Below are 18235 nucleotides of genomic sequence, written 5' to 3'. Positions count from 1 at the left end.
TAGGGTTTATTCAGGAGCATGTTGAGACATTCCCAGACTTTATTTACAACATGAATAACAAAGCACCGCTCTATTTTTTCAGTGAGAACACTGGGGTTCCTCAGTGTGCGTGTTAGTTGTTTTGTTGTTCATTTAACCCTTGCATTACCAGGTGAGTTGACTGAAAACATTCTTAATTACAGCAACTTAAACACTGTTCAACATCTGTTTATTACTGAAAGGCTGTAGCTACTGTATACCAAAGGCTGCATATTGTGTGCCCCTCACAAAGTACTATGCGTCTACTTTGTTTAAGTAAGGCATGAGGGTGTGTGGTATATGGCCAATATACAGTTGAAGTCAGAAGATTACATACACCTTACTTAGCCAAATAAATTTAAACTCAGTTTTTCACAATTCCTGATATTTAATCCTATTTCAAATTCCCTGTCTTAGGTCAGTTAGGATCACCACTTTATTTTAAGAAAGTGAAATGTCAGAATAATAGTAGAGAGAATTATTTATTTCAGCTTGTATTTCTTTCATCACATTCCCAGTGGGTCAGAAGTTTACATACACTCAATTAGCATTTGGTAGCATTGCCTTTAAATTGTTTAACTTGGGTCAAAATTTTCGGGTAGCCTTCCACAAGCTTCCCACAATAAGTTGTGTGAATTTTGGCCCATTCCTCCTGACAGAGCTGGTGTAACTGAGTCAGGTTTGAAGGCATCCTTGCTCGCACACGCTTTTTCGGTTCTGCCCACAAATGTTCTATAGGATTGAGGTCAGGGCTTTGTGATGGCCACTCCAATAACTTGACTTTGTTGTCCTTAAGCCATTTTGTCACAACTTTGGAAGTATGCTTGGGGTCATTGTCCATTTGGAAGACCCATTTGTGACCAAGCTTTAACTTCCAGACTGATGTCTTGAGATGTTGCTTCAATATATCCACATAATTTTCCGTCTTCATGATGCTGTCTATTTTGTGAAGTGCACCAGTCCCTCCTGCAGCAAAGCACCTCCACGACATGATGCTGCCACCCCTGTGCTTCACGGTTGGGATGGTGTTCTTCGGCTTACAAGACTTCCCCTTTTTCCTCCAAACATAACAATGGTCATTATGGCCAAACAGTTCTATTTTTGTTTCATCAGACCAGAGTACATTTCTCCAAAAGTACGAACTTTGTCCCCATGTGCAGTTGTAAACCGTAGTCTGGCTTTTTTATGGCAGTTTTAGAGCAGTTTTCTTTCTTGCTGAGTGGCCTTTCAGGTTATGTCGATATAGGACTCGTTTTACTGTGGATATAGATACTTTCGTACCTGTTTCCTCCAGCATCTTCACAAGGTCCTTTGCTGTTGTTCTGGGATTGATTTGCATTTTTCGCACCAAAGTACGTTCATCTCTAGGAGACAGAACCCGTCTCCTTCCTGAGCGGTATAATGGCTGTGTGGTCCCATGGTGTTTATACTTGCGTACTGTTGTTTGTACAGATGAATGTGGTACCTTCAGGTGTTTGGAAATTGCTCCCAAGGATGAATCAGACTTGTGGAGGTTTACTATTTTTAGTAAAAGTCTTGGCTGATTTCGTATGATTTTCCCATGATGTCAAGCAAAGAGGCACTGAGTTTGAAAGTAGGCCTTGAAATACATCCACAGGTACACCTCCAATTGACTCAAATTATGTCAATTAGCCTATCAGAAGCTTCTGACATAATTTTCTGGAATTTTCCAAGCTGTTTAAAGGCACAGTCAACTTAGTGTATGTAAACTTCTGACCCACTGGAATTGTGATACAGTGAATTATAAGTTAAATAATCTGTCTGTAAACAATTGTTGGAAAAAATGACTTGTTTTATGCACACAGTAGATGTTCTATCTGACTTGCCAAAACTATATTTTGTTAACAAGAAATTTGTGGAGTGGTTGAAAAACGAGTTTTAATGACTCCAACCTAAGTGTATGTAAACTTCTGACTTCAACTGTACCACAGCTAACGGCTGTTCTTAGGACGACGCAACGCAGAGTGCCTGGATACAGCCCTTAGCCGTGGTATATTGGCCATATATCACAAACTCCAGAGGTGCCTAATTGCTATTATAAACTGGTTAACAACATAATTAGAACAGTAAAAATACATGTTTTTTTCATACCCATGGTATTATTTTTTTCATTTTTTTATTTCACCTTTTTTTAACCAGTGTTAGGGTTGAACTGGCTATTTGTATGCATAACCTTTATAATATACCGGGGAAGCTATGCTACAATATTACGTATATAAACTATGGATAAATAAACTGCTGAAGACAGGAAGAACGACACCCGGCGACAGGAAGTGCGTCACTAGGCTGGGACCAGCCTGCACGCCGACGATAGGAGGAGCAAGTTTAAACCACGCTCCTCCTCCCTCTGACAGGCCAGCATTGAGCGGGAACTATCACTGTCAGAGTATATAAGCGAGAACAATAGGAGGTGTCACTCTCTTCTCTGTCTGCCCTGCGAGGTATAACAGCGAGACCGTATATATACGAACCACACATTTACCACACACGTGTTTGCATTAATTAAAGTACAAATAAATCAGAAGTTACTATGTGCTGACTATTTTGTTCTGATACCAGAATTGAATTGACGCAACTTTAACACCAGGTAGGCCAGTTGAGAACAAGTTCTCACTTACAACTGCGACCTGGCCAAGATAAAGCAAAGCAGTGAGACACAAACAGCAACACAGAGTTACATGGGATAAACAAATACGATCTGATGCATGTCTGATGTACCACGGCTGTCAGCCAATCAGCATTCAGGGCTCGAACCACGCAGTGTATAATTACATTTAGTTCAGGCTCCTGACATTCAAACGTTAAAACTAGCCCAAAACCTACCACAACACTAAGGCGAAAAAGTTATATCAATCTTTAAAGATCAGCCTGCTAGGCTGAGATGGACTCGGATCAGAAATCATCTCAGGCATTTAATAAAAAGTATTATTATAATTTTTTACCCCTTTTTCTCCCACAATTTCATGGTATCCAATTGGTAGTTACAGTCTTGTCTTATCGCTGCAACTCCTATACAGACTCAGGAGAGGCGAAAGTCGAGAGCTGCTCATCCTCCGAAACACAACCCAACCAAGCCACACTGCTTCTTGACACAATGACCGCTTAACCAGCCACACCAATGTGTCAGAGGAAACACAGTACACCTGGCGACCATGTCAGTGTGCATGTGCCTGGCCCGCCACAGGAGTCGCTAGAGCGCGATGGGACAAGGACATCCCTGCCGGCCAAACCCTCCCCTATCCCGGACGACGCTGGGCCAATTGAGCGCCGCCCCATTGGTCTCCCAGTCACGAACCAGGATTTTTTTAGTTGAGAACAAGTTCTCATTTACACCCGCGACCTGGCCAAGATAAAGCAAAGCAGTTCGACACATACAACAACACAGAGTTACACATGGAATAAACAAACATACAGTCAATAATACAGTAGGAAAAAAGTATATATACAGTGTGTGCAAATGAGGTAGGATAAGGGAGGTAAGGCAATAAATAGGCCATGTGGGCGAAGCAATTACAATATCGCAATTAAACACTGGAATGGTAGATGTGCAGAAGATGAATGTGCAAGTAGAGATACTGGGGTGCAAAGGAGCAAGATAAATAAATAAATACAGTATGGGGATGAGGTAGTTGGATGGGCTATTTACAGATGGGCTATGTACAGGTGCAGTGATCTGTGAGCTGCTCTGACAGCTGGTGCTTAAAGCTAGTGAGGGAGATATGAGTCTCCAGCTTCAGTGATTTTTGCAATTCGTTCCAGTCATTGGCAGCAGAGAACTGGAAGCAAAAGCGGCAAAGGAAGAATTGGCTTTGGGGGTGACCAGTGAGATATACCTGCTGGAGCGCGTGCTACAGGTGGGTGCTGCTATGGTGACCAGTGAGCCTAGCAGAGACTTGTAGATGACCTGGAGCCAGTGGGTTTGGCGACGAGTATGAAGCGAGGGCCAGCCAACGAGAGCATACAGGTCGCAGTGGTGGGTAGTATATAGGGCTTTGGTGATAAAACGGATGGCACTGTGATAGACTACATCTAATTTGTTGAGTAGAGTGTTGGAGGCTATTTTGTAAATGACATCGCCGAAGTCGAGGATCGGTAGGATAGTCAGTTTTATGAGGGTATGTTTGCCTGCATGAGTGAAGGATGCTTTGTTGCGAAATAGGAAGCCGATTCTAGATTTCATTTTGGATTGGAGATGCTTAATGTGAGTCTGGAAGGAGAGTTTACAGTCTAACCAGACACCTAGGTATTTGTAGTTGTCCACATATTCTAAGTCAGAACCGTCCAGAGTAGTGATGCAGGACAGGCGGGCAGGTGCGGGCAGCGATCGGTTGAAGAGCATGCATTTAGTTTTACTTGCATTTAAGAGCAGTTGGAGGCCACGGAAGGAGAGTTGTATGGCATTGAAGCTCGTCTGGAGGTTAGTTAACACAGTGTCCAAAGAAGGGCCAGAGGTATATATATAGATCTCTAGTGGCACAGCTAGCACTGCGATGCAGTGTTTTATTTAGACCACCGCGCCACTCGGGAGGCCCTGGCTCTGGCATTTTTAACGCACCGGGACATTTTTTATATTCCTCGAGGCCTTTTGTACAATTTAGACAGGCCTACTGGGCTAAAGATGGACCAGTCCATCAGGCATTTTTCTGAACTGCCCTATGACCAATCAGTTTCTTCTGCGAAGCCTTCAGAAACGATATACACTAGGTCATGTAATTGTCTCTGCTTTACTTGAATATTTCATTACGCTCTACACAGACATCATTGGGTAAAAGAAAAGCCCTGCCATTACCAGAAACCTATGTTATAAAAAATGCAGAAGGTAATTTACTATTTATAAAATGCATGCTCAAGATGGGGCCTCAAATGGTAGTCTTGAGAGGTTCAGCCCCTTTTGATATCTCTATGTAGAAACAATTACATGCAATTTGGTGCAAATGTATTTTTGCTCGCATCTCAAGAGGCTTGACCCTGTAAATTGTAGTGTTTTACAGTAAGTATACAGCTAAATAGAATTTTATAGGAGCAAATGTATGTGGTTAAAATGACTGCCTTGACCTTCTATTGAAAAAGTTCAGTCGGCACTCACAAAACATTAAATTGATCGTTCACCCAAATGACACTTAATGGTTTCCTTCCATTTGGAAACAGTGACCAGGTTAACAAAACTAAATATGGCTTAATGTCTAACCTTGTACATAGATTGATTTCAGGTTAACCAATATACCATTTTGTAATTTGAGTGAATTATCCTTTTAAGTGATGCTCAACCCACTTTGTGTAAACTCCAGCTATACTCTTCATCCTTCCTTCACTGACCCAGCGGGTCCAAATTTGGCATGTCACTTTTTGGTCTGGAATTAGTTAACGTTAACACAACTTCTTTATACAAATAGTATGACCTTGAAGTCATACAATTTGTCATAATGATGTCACTGCAACCAATTGTATACTTCCTCTACTGCTGCTGTACATTGGCTTTAACTCAAAATGTTCTAAAATGTTGAATCTTCTGCATCAAAGCTATTGTGTTATCTCTGTGTTAAAGGGGCAATCTTTCAATTGAATTATATATAGACATTGATTCTGGAAGAATACTTAATTTTTTGTACACAATGTAATTTGAAACAAAGACTGTATAGCTTCAAAATATGAATAAAACGAACATTAAAATGCCATGGATGGTCAGTCCTTGCATCCATAGCCATCCCGCTCTGTCTATAAAATGTACTGTGGCAGTGACAGCTTTGTTCCAGATTGCCCCTTTTATGTTTGAAAACTTCATAACAAAACTGTTTGTGAAATGTTGAAAATGGGTCACCGTACAGAACGCAATGCCGCATGAACTAAAGCTATTCAGATGTTCAAAGCAGCATGATATTAGCATCCATCAACAACAGTAAATTCTTAATAATTTGGTGCCTATTACTCAATTGTTAGCTGCGAATTAGCCATATTAGCACCAACTTACTGCATGTTTAGCACAGGAGGTTGGTGGCACCTTAATTGGGGAGGATGGGCTCGTGGTAATGGTTGGAGCGGAATTGGTGGAATAGTATCAAATAATTATTGTACTCCGTTCCAGCCATTATTATGAGCCGTCCTCCCCTCAGCAACCTCCACTGATGTTTAGCACACATTAGAGAAGATATTAAGCTAATACATGTCAATCAATGTTTGTTGTTCACTTGTTACAACTATTGCTGAAGGTAAGCATTATGGAGACAACCAGCTTCTCCAAAAGCAAAGACAGTGAACTTCAAAAGTATTGGGACAGCGACAATGTTGTTGTTGTTTTGGCCCTGTAATCCAGCACATTGGATTTGAAATGATACAATTCCAGACTATCATCTTTAATTGGAAGGTATTTTCATCCATATCGGGTGAACCGTTTTGAAATTACAGCACTTTTTCCCCCCCATTTAAGGGGACCAGAAGTATTGGGACAAATTCACTTATATGTGTATTAAAGTAGTCAAAAGTTGTTTATTTGGTCCCATATTCCTAGCAGTGAATCTACAAACTTGGATGCATTTGCTGTTTGTTTTGGTTGTGTTTTAGATTGGTTTGTGCCCAATAGAAATTAATGGTAAATAATGTATTGTGTCATTTTGGAGTCACATTTATTGTAAATGAGAATAGAATGTTTCTAAACACTAATACATTAATGTGGATGCTACCATATTTACGGATAGTCCTGAATGAATCATGATGATGAGTGAGAAATTTACATACACACAAATATCATACCCCCAAAAAAATACTACCCTCCCCTGTTATTGTAATGACGAGAGGTTATCATGTCTTGGGGGTATGACATTTGTGTGTCTGTAACTTTCTCACTCATCATTATTCACAATTCATTCAAAACTATCTGTAATCATGGTAGCATCCAACTTTTTGGGCAAGTGAAGCCCTCTACTGTCTTGTTCATCTCTTGCACTGTATATCTTGTCTCTTGTTCATATAATATCTTGCACTGTATATCTTGTCTCTTGTTCATATAATATCTTGTACTGTATATCTTGTTCATACAGTGTCTTGTACTGTATATCTTTTATCTTGGTCATATCTTATGCTGTATATCTTATATATTGGTCATACTGTGTATTTTTATGTAAATCTTGTATCTTGTTCATACAGTATGTTGTACTGTATATCTTTCATCTTGGTCATATCTTGTGCTATATATTTTATATATTGGTCATACTGTGTATTTTAATGTAAATCTTGTATCTTGTTCATACAGTATGTTGTACTGTATATCTTGTTCATACTGTATCTTGTACTGTATATCTTGTGCTTTGTATCTGATTAATTCAAAACGATTTCCAGTTATAACTCATTATACGCAAAGTTACGGAAGCATTCTAGTGAAAATAGTACAGTTCAACAGTGTGAAAAATGTATGTATCAAAAAATGTAATTTACATTGTAAACCAAGTCATTAGACAGAACTTATGAAATAATTGTACCCCTCATGGTAATATAATAACTACACAGTGTAAACTAACTCTCAACCAGTGGAGGCTTCTGAGGGGATGGCAGCTCATAATAATGGCTGGAATGGAGCAAATGGAATGGCATCAAACACATGGAAATCATGGAAATCTTAATTGAGGAGGACGGGCTTGTGGTAATGGCTGGAACGGAAAGAGTGGAATGATATTGAATACATCAAACACATTGATGTATTTGATACCATTCCACTCATTCCGCTCCAGCCATTACCACGAGACTGTCCTTCCCAATTAAGGTGGCACCAACCTCCTGTGCTCTCAACCTTGTGCACTGAATTTCATAAACCAGCGGTACTGACCCAGCCATGGGCTACAGGTAGCCTAGAGGTTAGGAGCATTGGGCCAGTAGCCTGAAAGGTTGCCTGTTCAAATCCCCAAGCTGATTTGGTACACAAATCTGTCTGTGCACTTAACCCTAATTGCTCCTGTAAGTCTCTCTTGATAAGAGCGAATGCTAAAATGTAAATAGCCCCAGGAGGAAACTAGCTAGCAACCATAACAACAGCCCAGGGCATCACATGAGGCCTTGCTATGTAACATGTAGTTAAAAACACACAATTGGTAACGGGTACCAATGATGCTTAGAGGTACTCGTTTTTGATAAATCCCAAAGACACACAAGTATGTTATAGGTTATTACTGTGTAACTACACACTTATCATGTACTTTCTACGTAAATAGGCTACCTATTAATTTCTGTACCGTAAAGTGTTACCAAAAAATCTATTTATGAGCAACTTACCTCCTAGATCTTTAGAATATAATTATTCTCAGCACATATTTAGGAGTCCCCAGATGACAATGACCCAGTGTAAACTGCAAACAAGTTCCTGTGACTCTTATCATCACCCTCTTTCCTCTGAGCCCACTATCTCTCTCTATCCCTTTTCTACTTTCCTTCCTCCTTCCCTGTCTCCATCCCCTTTTACCCAGAGCTATAAAGTATGCAAATGACCTCTACAGGGACTACCATGGCCACAGCACTCAGGTAATAGACCCAGGTGACGAGGTAGTGTGCAAGTGTACCTTACACGGCATACTCCCTTAAGCTCAATCCGGGAGCACATGTTGACTAGTGTAAAAAACCTTAGGGATGGGGCTTGAGTAATGTAACCACTCTCAAATTCATAGACAAAGCTTTAATTCTAGCTTTAATTGGCTGAGGTAAAAATCAAGGTGAGGGAGACACATATATTCCATGGCCTTGAAAAGCTGAAACATTCTCATGACTATAGTCTTAAAATACATTGTAACTGCATCGGAATACATTATACCTGTAGGCTTTAGGTCATCATTCAATCTAAGCTAAACAGAGAAACAACTCATTTGAATATATTTCTTAGGGTTGATGACTAGGTGTGGAAATAAAGTTCAATGATGTGTCAGGTTTGTCATTACAGAATGGTCCTGGTCTTGAATTTTTAGAATCAGGACTGTCACGTTGGCATGAAAGATCGGGAGACAGACGCAGGAATGCGTAATATTTTTTTTTAATTAAGCCCCAAATGACGGTGTACCGTGTAACAGCACGGGGACAAAGACCAAACAAACACGTAACAAAAACACAGGGTTGAATCCCAAACAAAGGAGTACCTCGAATAAATAACACCCGCGCACAATGATTATCACATGGGACGAGACCCGTAATCATCTGCGCAATCCACAAGGGCACGAAAGCCCAAAACACACAGCACAGGTACTCACACACACCAACAAACATTGGAACAATAATCGACCCCCCAATGGAAACCAAAGCGCACATATATACAAATACTAATCAGTCGGAATAGGGGACAGGTGTGCGTGATGATAAGGACCTCCCTGTCCATAATCTGATTCATTAAACTGATCCGGTATCAGCATTCCTACTTTGAGACGTTTAATACATTTGGCCCCTGGACTTCAAAAGTATTCTCTTACAAGACTAGCAGCATACTGAATGACATCCTGTGGTCACCAGTTGACAGATCTTCAATAAATCATGAGAACGTTCAACCTAAAAATATGTCTATTTTATTTATTATTCAAATACTATGTATTAGAAAATGAAGGGAACAGGTGGGAAGCCTAAAGCATATTTTGTAACAGCCAAGTTGTTGATATTGATGATGTTGTTGATTATCAACTTGTGGCTGCATCACAGGAGGGCCGGTTAAGTGCATTCTCTGTTGAGTTTTATGGCAACTATATAATTTGGTAACAACGGAACTAAGGGTTTACTGCGTTCAGCGATATATTATAATACCAGTGGTGCATTGGAGGAACATAATTATGTATATCAGCGGGATGTTTACTGAGCAGCCAGGAAACAAACAGGAATCGCATCATTGCAGCCATATGAGAATGTTTAGTATTCGGTAAGCATGGCCTAAAACTGTGTTGGAGCACAGTATGAAACATATGTATTCCCACCTATACCACCTAGGTGAGGCCTCTGCTGCCCAAAAAATTGCTTCAATCAATTAAGTGTTGGGGCTCAAAGACAATGAGCCAATCCCAAGCCAGTAACCCAGTGCTAGACTTGGCACGAGTCCCAAAAGGCACTCTGTTCCCTTTTTAGTGCACTACTTTTGACCAGGAACCATAGGGCTCTGGTGAAAATTAGCGCACTATAAAGCAAATAGGGTGATATTTGAAAAAAGCCTGGATATTAGTGCAAATGCTAATGAATCTAGTTCACATTGGACCCCGACCAGTTGCACTGTTTATACAGCTGTAGGATCTTAATTTGTTCATATTCACTGCACTTTGACCTTGTAAGTTACCCAGTGAAAATTTTTGCATGTGAATCTTGGTGGGGCAAACAAAAACAAAAAATGTGGATGCATGCCTGCAAAGCCACGCCACAACACCACACTAACAATACATGAATTGCACTATAACGGTGACAAACGGTGCCCACAAACTGTTAGGGCTTACATAAAGTCCCAACAGCAGTCCCAACACCTTACCACTGCTACACCTGGCTATAAGCGTAGCCTTGTCTGGCAGCGAAACAGTTAATTTAGCCTCATTTACTGCCTTTAAAAAAACATAGATGATATGGCTGACTTGCTTAAACAAATGTGGTTTCTACTAACAATTGAGATGTACAAACTATGGCATAAGGGGACGACAATATAAGACGCTATCCGTGATTTTGATTAAGACATTAATGAGCAAGCTAGGATGGATATAGTCAATATAACTATTTGTTCAGCAAATGTACAGCGACATAATTCAGAACATGGGCCACCCTTACAGTGTTCTCCCTGTACCCAAAGTCAGAACCGTAGGATAAATAAAAGGGGCATATAAGCAGACAATGAAAGTTCTTACAATATCATTGATTACATTTCTCTAAAACAGGTTATAGGCTACATGTGCACCACCAAGTCAGAACAGTAAGTGAAATTAAGAGCGGAAAAGGGACCAAATTATTAGGGTGAGGCACATGGGCTACTAGCAGCTTACTACACAACATACACTTAGTATTACTTTCTTACCTACAGTATACAGTTGAAGTTGGAAGTTTACATACACTTAGGTTGGAGTCACTAAAACTCGTTTTTCAACCACTCCACAAATTTCTTGTTAACGAACTATAGTTTTGGGAAGTCGGTTAGGACATCTACTGTGTGCATAATACAAGTCATTTTTCCAACAATTGTTTACAGGCAGATTATTTCACTTATAACTGTAGTGCAATGCGTACTGGCGGCAGAGAAGTCAGGCACAGGAGAGCGAAAACTAATTTACAACGGTGTCGTTTAATATCCATAAACCACCGTCAACAGAACAATACAATAAATGGGTCAAACATAACCCGGTAAATACCAGCATACCATGCATAAGCACTACAAGAAACAATTAACGACAAGGACATGAGGGGGAACAGAGGGTTAAATACACAACATGTAATTGATGTAATTGGAAACAGGTGTGATGGAAGACAAGACAAAACCAATGGAAAATGAAAAGTGGATCAATGATGGCTAGAAAGTCGGTGACTTCGACTGCCGATCGCCGCCCTAACAGGAGAGGGACTGACTTCGGCAGAAGTCGTGACAATAACTCACTGTTTCACAATTCCAGTGGGTCTGAAGTTTAAATACACTAAGTTGACTGTGCCTTTAAATAGCTTGGACAATTCCAGAAAATTATGTGATACTTTAGAAGCTTCTGATAGGCTAATTGACATAATTTGAGTCAATTGGAGGTGTACCTGTGGATGTATTTCAAGGCCTACCTTCAAACTCAGTGCATCTTTGTTTGACATCATGGGAAAACCAAAAGAAATCAGCCAAGACCTCAGAAAAAAAATTGTAGACCTCCACAAGTCTGGTTCATCCTTAGGAGCAATTTGCAAATGCCTGAAGGTACCACATTCATCTGTACAAACAACAGTACGCAAGTATAAACACCAAGGGACCACACAGCCATCATACTGCTCAGGAAGGAGACACGGTCTGTCTCCTAGAGATGAACGTACTTTGGTGCAAAAAGTGCAAATCGATCTCAGAACAACAGCAAAGGACCTTGTGAAGATGCTGGAGGAAACAGGTACAAAAGTATCTATATCCACAGTAAAACGAGTCCTATATTGACATAACCTGAAAGGCCTCTCAGCAAGAAGAAAGCCACTGCTCCAAAACCGCTATAAAAATGCCAGACTACGGTTTGCAACTGCACATGGGGACAAAGTTCGTGCTTTTTGGAGAAATGTCCTCTTGTCTGATGAAACAAAAATAGAACTGTTTGGCCATAATGTCCATTGTTATGTTTGGAGGAAAAAGGGGAAGGCTTGCAAGCCGAAGAACACCATCCCAACCGTGAAGCACGGGGGTGGCAGCATCATGCTGTGGGGGTGCTTTGCTGCAGGAGGGACTGGTGCACTTCACAAAATAGATGGCATCATGAGGGAGGAAAATGATGTGGATATATTGAAGCAACATCTCAAGACATAAGTCTGGAAGTTAAAGCTTGGTCACAAATGGGTCTTCCAAATGAACAATGACCCCAAGCATACTTCCAAAGTTGTGGCAAAATGGCTTAAGGACAACCAAGTCAAGTTATTGGGGTGGCCATCACAAAGCCCTGACCTCAATCCTATAGAAAATGTGTGGGCAGAACTGAAAAAGCGTGTGCGAGCTAGGAGGCCTACAATCCTGACTCAGTTACACCAGTTCTGTCAGGAGGAATGGGCCAAAATTCACCCAACTTTTTGTGGGAAGGTTGTGGAAGGCTTCCCAAAACGTTTGACCCAAGTTAACCTGTTGGGTCTAGGGGGCAGCATTTGCACGTCTGGATAAAAAAAATGTACCCGATTTAATCTGGTTACTAATCCTACCCAGTAACTAGAATATGCATATACTTATTATATATGGATAGAAAACACTCTAAAGTTTCTAAAACTGTTTGAATGGTGTCTGTGAGTATAACAGAACTCATTTGGCAGGCAAAACCCTGAGACATTTTCTGACAGGAAGTGGATACCTGATGTGTTGTATTGACTTTAAACCTATCCCATTGAAAAACACAGGGGCTTAGGAATATTTTGGCACTTCCTATTGCTTCCACTAGATGTCACCAGCCTTTACAAAGTGTTTTGAGTCTTCTGGAGGGAGATCTGACCGAACAAGAGCCATGGAACGATGATGTCCCATTAGACACCTGGCGCGCGAGTTCATGTTGGGTACCCTCGTTCCAATACGTTATAAAAGAGTATGCATTCGTCCACCTTGAATATTATTCATGTTCTGGTTAAAAAAGGCCCTAATGATTTATGCTATACAACGTTTGACATGTTTGAACGAACGGAAATATATTTTTTCCCCTCGTTCATGACGAGAAGTCCGGCTGGCTTACATCATGTGCTAACGAGACGGAGATTTTTGGACATAAATGATGAGCTTTTTTGAACAAAACTACATTCGTTATGGACCTGTGATACCTGGAAGTGACATCTGATGAAGAGAATCAAAGGTAATGGATTATTTACATAGTATTTTCGATTTTAGATCTCCCCAACATGACGTCTAGTCTGTATCGCAACGCGTATTTTTCTGGGCGCAGTGCTCAGATTATTGCAAAGTGTGATTTCCCATTAAGGTTATTTTTAAATCTGGCAAGTTGATTGCGTTCAAGAGATGTAAATCTATAATTCTTTAAATGACAATATAATATTTTACCAATGTTTTCTAATTTTAATTATTTAATTTCTGACGCTGACTTGACTGCCGGTTATTGGAGGGAAACGATTTCCTCAACATCAATGCCATAGTAAAACGCTGTTTTTGGATATAAATATGAACTTGATAGAACTAAAAATGCATGCATTGTCTAACATAATGTCCTAGGAGTGTCATCTGATGGAGATTGTAAAAGGTTAGTGCATCATTTTAGCTGGTTTTATGGTTTTGGTGACCCTGTCTTTGACTTGACAAAACATTACACACAACTCTTGTAAATGTACTGTCCTAACATAATCTAAATTTATGCTTTCGCCGTAAAACCTTTTTGAAATCGTAAAACGTGGTTAGATTAAGGAGATGTTTATCTTTCAAATGGTGTAAAATAGTTGTATTTTTGAAAAATGTGAATTTTGACATTTATTTGGATTCAAATTTGCCGCTCTTGAAATGCACCTGCTGTTGATGGAGTGCACCACGGGTGGCACGCTAGCGTCCCACCTAGCCCCAAGAGGTTAAACAATTTAAAGGCAATGCTAACAAATACTAATTGAGTGTATATGTAAACCTCTGACCCACTGGGAATGTGATGAAAGAAATAAAAGATGAAATAAATCATTCTCTCTACTATTATTCTGACATTTCCCATTCATATTATAAAGTGGTGCTCCTAACTGACCTAAGACAGAGCATTTTTACTAGGATTAAATGTCAGGAATTGTGAAAAACAGAGTTTAAATGTATTTGGCTAAGGTGTATGTAAACTTCTGACTTCAACTGTATCTCCCTGGCATATTAATAATTTATGCAGCAGCATACAATACATTTTTGGACCTTGTTGTGCTGTGCTCACTTGAACAGGAAGGTGGCGCGGTGGGCCTTCGTGGGCAAATTTTGTCATCAAACTTTGTCATCAAAGTCGGGCATTCTCTAGATTTATGGTGCTTTCAAGACATCTGAACAAAACAAGGTCGAATCATGATAACGTCAGTGATCTTCAGGTCGTAGCTCAAGAAAGAGGCCCAAGTTCCCGGCCTACATTTCCGAGTTGGATGACCTTTCAAAACGTATTTCCCAGTCGAAGCTCATTTTTCCTGAGATCCCAGTTGTCTTGAACTCACTGAAGTCAGATTTCCCAGTTCCAAGTTAAGTTGTTTTGAGCACGGCAGAAATCATGCTGGTGTAAGGGCTGTCTGAGGAAGTGGACCAAAATGCAGCGGAGTTAGTGTTCAACATATTTAATTATTGCCGTAACACTATTAAAAAAAAACAAGGAACTGACAGCCAACACAGTCCTGTCAGGTGAAACACACTAAACAGAAACAATTACCCACAACCACAAGGACAAACACACACTACTATATAGGACTCCCAATCAAAGGCAACTCAACACACCTGCCTTCAATTGGGAGTCCAACGACCAACTCACACGTAACAGAAAACTCTGCCACGTCCTAACCAAAACTGATACAATTGCTCCCTCTGCTGGCCAGGACGTGACAGTACCCCCCCCCTAAAGGTGCAGACCCCAGAATGCACCTTAAAAAAAAAGAAAACACAAAAATCCCCAATACCCCAACAAAACCAATAAACAATACCCCCTAAACAATAAGGGAGGGAATGGAGGGTGGCTGCCGTAAACGACGGCACTGTGCTACACCCTCCCTCCCCAACCCACCTATCCTGGAGGTGGCTCAGGTGCGGGACGTGGACCTCGCTCCACCTTCGGCGTCGCCCACTTCGGTGGCGCCGATGGCTGCACCAGGCAGACGGGCCACTCGGGCTGACCCGGGGAGACAGACCACTCTGGCTGGGCCGGAAGACAGGCGGGCCACTCGGCCTGGGCCGGAGGACAAGGGCCACTCGGGCTGGGCCGGAGGACAGGCGGGCCACTCGGGCTGGGCCGGAGGACAGGCGGGCCACTCGGGCTGGGCCGGAGGACAGGCGGGCCACTCGGGCTGGGCCGGAGGACAGGCGGCCATTCGGGCTGGGCCGGAGGACAGGCGGGCCACTCGGGCTGGGCCGGAGGACAGGCGGGCCACTCTGGCAGACCCGGGCAGATGGGCCACTCTGGCAGCTCCGGGCAGTCGGGCCACTCTGGCAGCTCCGGGCAGTCGGGCCACTCTGGCAGCTCCGGGCAGTCGGGCCATTCTGGCAGCTCCGAGCAGACGGGCCACTCTGGCAGACCTGGGCAGATGGGCCACTCTGGCAGCTCCGGGCAGTCGGGCCACTCTGGCGACTCCTGACTGGCGGGCAGCTCTGGCGACTCCTGACTGGCGGGCAGCTCTGGCGACTCCTGACTGGCGGACAGCTCTGGCGACTCTTGACTGGTGGACAGCTCTGGCGACTCTTGACTGGCGGACAGCTCTGGCGACTCTTGACTGGCGGGCAGCTCCTGACTGGCGAGGCTGGGCTGACGCACTAGACGCCTGATGCGTGGGGCTGGTACTGGACGTGCCAGCCTGGAGACATGCACCTCCGTGCTAGTGCGTATAGTGGGAAACACCAGACCGTAGAGGCGCACTGGCGGTCTTGAGCGCAGGGTTGGCATCACCCCTTCAGGCTCGATGCTCACTTTGCCCTGGCACATGCGGGGCGCTGGTACTGTGCCTACCGGCCTGAAAATCCCAGGCCTCACCACAGCCCCAACCCCAAAGCACGGGACTTGTCCAGTCTGTTTCAGCCTAAACAGGGTACGGGGAGCTGGCCTGGGGCTCCATCCTCGCCCCGTCAAACAGCCCTTGTGCCCCCCCCAAAAAAATTATTGGGGCTGCCTCTCGGGTTCCCTTACCCACTGTGTTCCCCAGTCCTCGCCAGAATTCCTCCGCTGCTTGGTCCTGTTGTGGTGGGTAATTCTGTAAGGGGTGTCTGAGGAAGTGGACCAAAATGCAGCGGAGTTAGTGTTCAACATATTTAATTATTGCCGTAACACTATTCAAACAAAACAAGGAACTGACAGCCAACACAGTCCTGTCAGGTGAAACACACTAAACAGAAACAATTACCCACAACCACAAGGACAAACACACACTACTATATAGGACTCCCAATCAAAGGCAACTCAACACACCTGCCTTCAATTGGGAGTCCAACGACCAACTCACACGTAACACAAAACTCTGCCACGTCCTGACCAAAACTGATACAATTGCTCCCTCTGCTGGTCAGGATGTGACAGCTGTATTGACATTGTTGAATGTTTATAATTTTAAGCTTGGAAAAGTAACACTTAAACACAGACTTGGGACCACACAGCCACTCCACTGAATAGCAGACTAGTGATTGCTTGCAATATTTGCAGTTAGCCACTGATTCCTTCCAAACCACTCATTGTTGAATTTGTGTAATGTTTATGTCCAATTGCCGATGAGAACCACTACGTTTTATCTATAATTTCTCTTTATTATTTATCTTCATATGACCAGGATTAAAAAGGATTTGCCAGTAGATTGTCGACTTGATTCATGATGATGACTGCAAGATAAGATTTTGAAAGTATGATGTTGACATCAGTCCAATCAAAGCTACAGTCGATATAATGTGATTTGACTTAATTTTATCTGTGGCCAATGACCTTGAGCCTTCTCGGACAAGCACTTCTAATGTAACTCTATGGCAGCACCCAAGGGACTTGAATTTTCAAGCTCTACCCTTAGATTTGGCGGTGGTGTAGTGTCTCAATGAGTGTCAGAACACTGAGCCAATCACGGCGCAACTAGAGAACATTACCAACCCCTACGCTTCGTATTTTCCGCTGGCTGCCCCACCACCACAGAAAGCACTGAGCTAGGTTGAAACACCTGCATTTTAGAGCTGGCTTACTCAACCATGTTTGTATACGGCTTAATTATTCAATTATTATTACATTTTTTTACATTGTTTGCAAACTGATATGTGATACGTATTAATGCCAACATAACAAACATAGCAAAACAAGCAACCCCCCCCAAAAAAGAGCAGTGCTGGATGAAACTGATGTGGCATCAAGAATTAGCTAAGATGCCTGAGGACTGAGTTGCTTATTAATGAGCAAGAAGCATTCAAAAGTCAAGAAAAAATTCCAAGTGCATAATTTATGACCACTCTCTTTACCCAGTTGATTAGTTCTAACAAATAAATGATTTACTTTCCTCAGGATACTGGTACAGGACAACAGGCACTTGTTCTCTCATCCTTAAGAGACTATGAGAGTGAATAAGAATTGCTTAACACACTAGCAGAGTCCAATAAACCACCTGACTAACAAGGTAATGAAGTCTCCCCTGCCGCGCTACACCAATAGAACACACAATTAACTGGAGATCCAGACAGCAAGTTTGGTTCTCTCTCTACGCCAATCACAGAAAATTATTCTGAATTAGTCAAAAGGTTGAAAATTTGGGACAGAATTGGTAATGTAACATCTAATATTCTTTCTCTTGTTTAACAAAACAGTTTGTTAGAATTCATCCTCACACCTTCCATGCGACTGCCATTACACTAATAACACTACAGTGGTGAAACAGTGCA

General features: G+C 42.1%; 1 protein-coding gene across 1 annotated transcript in view; it reads right to left on the bottom strand.

Moving 5' to 3' along the window:
- LOC106608787 (phospholipid-transporting ATPase ABCA1) overlaps positions 1 to 8435 on the bottom strand; it is a 305836-nt gene extending 297401 nt beyond the window's left edge. The window contains exon 1 of the mRNA XM_014206928.2: positions 8299 to 8435. The gene's annotated coding sequence lies outside the window, so the exon portion shown is untranslated. The remainder of the gene's footprint in view (positions 1 to 8298) is intronic.
- Between the last annotated feature and the right edge of the window lie 9800 nt (positions 8436 to 18235).

This window comes from Salmo salar, chromosome ssa07 (genome assembly GCF_905237065.1).
Source record: "Salmo salar chromosome ssa07, Ssal_v3.1, whole genome shotgun sequence".
Taxonomy (NCBI): Eukaryota; Metazoa; Chordata; class Actinopteri; order Salmoniformes; family Salmonidae; genus Salmo; species Salmo salar.
Note: the sequence above shows the minus strand (reverse complement) of the source record. Positions and strands in the feature narration are given on the sequence as shown.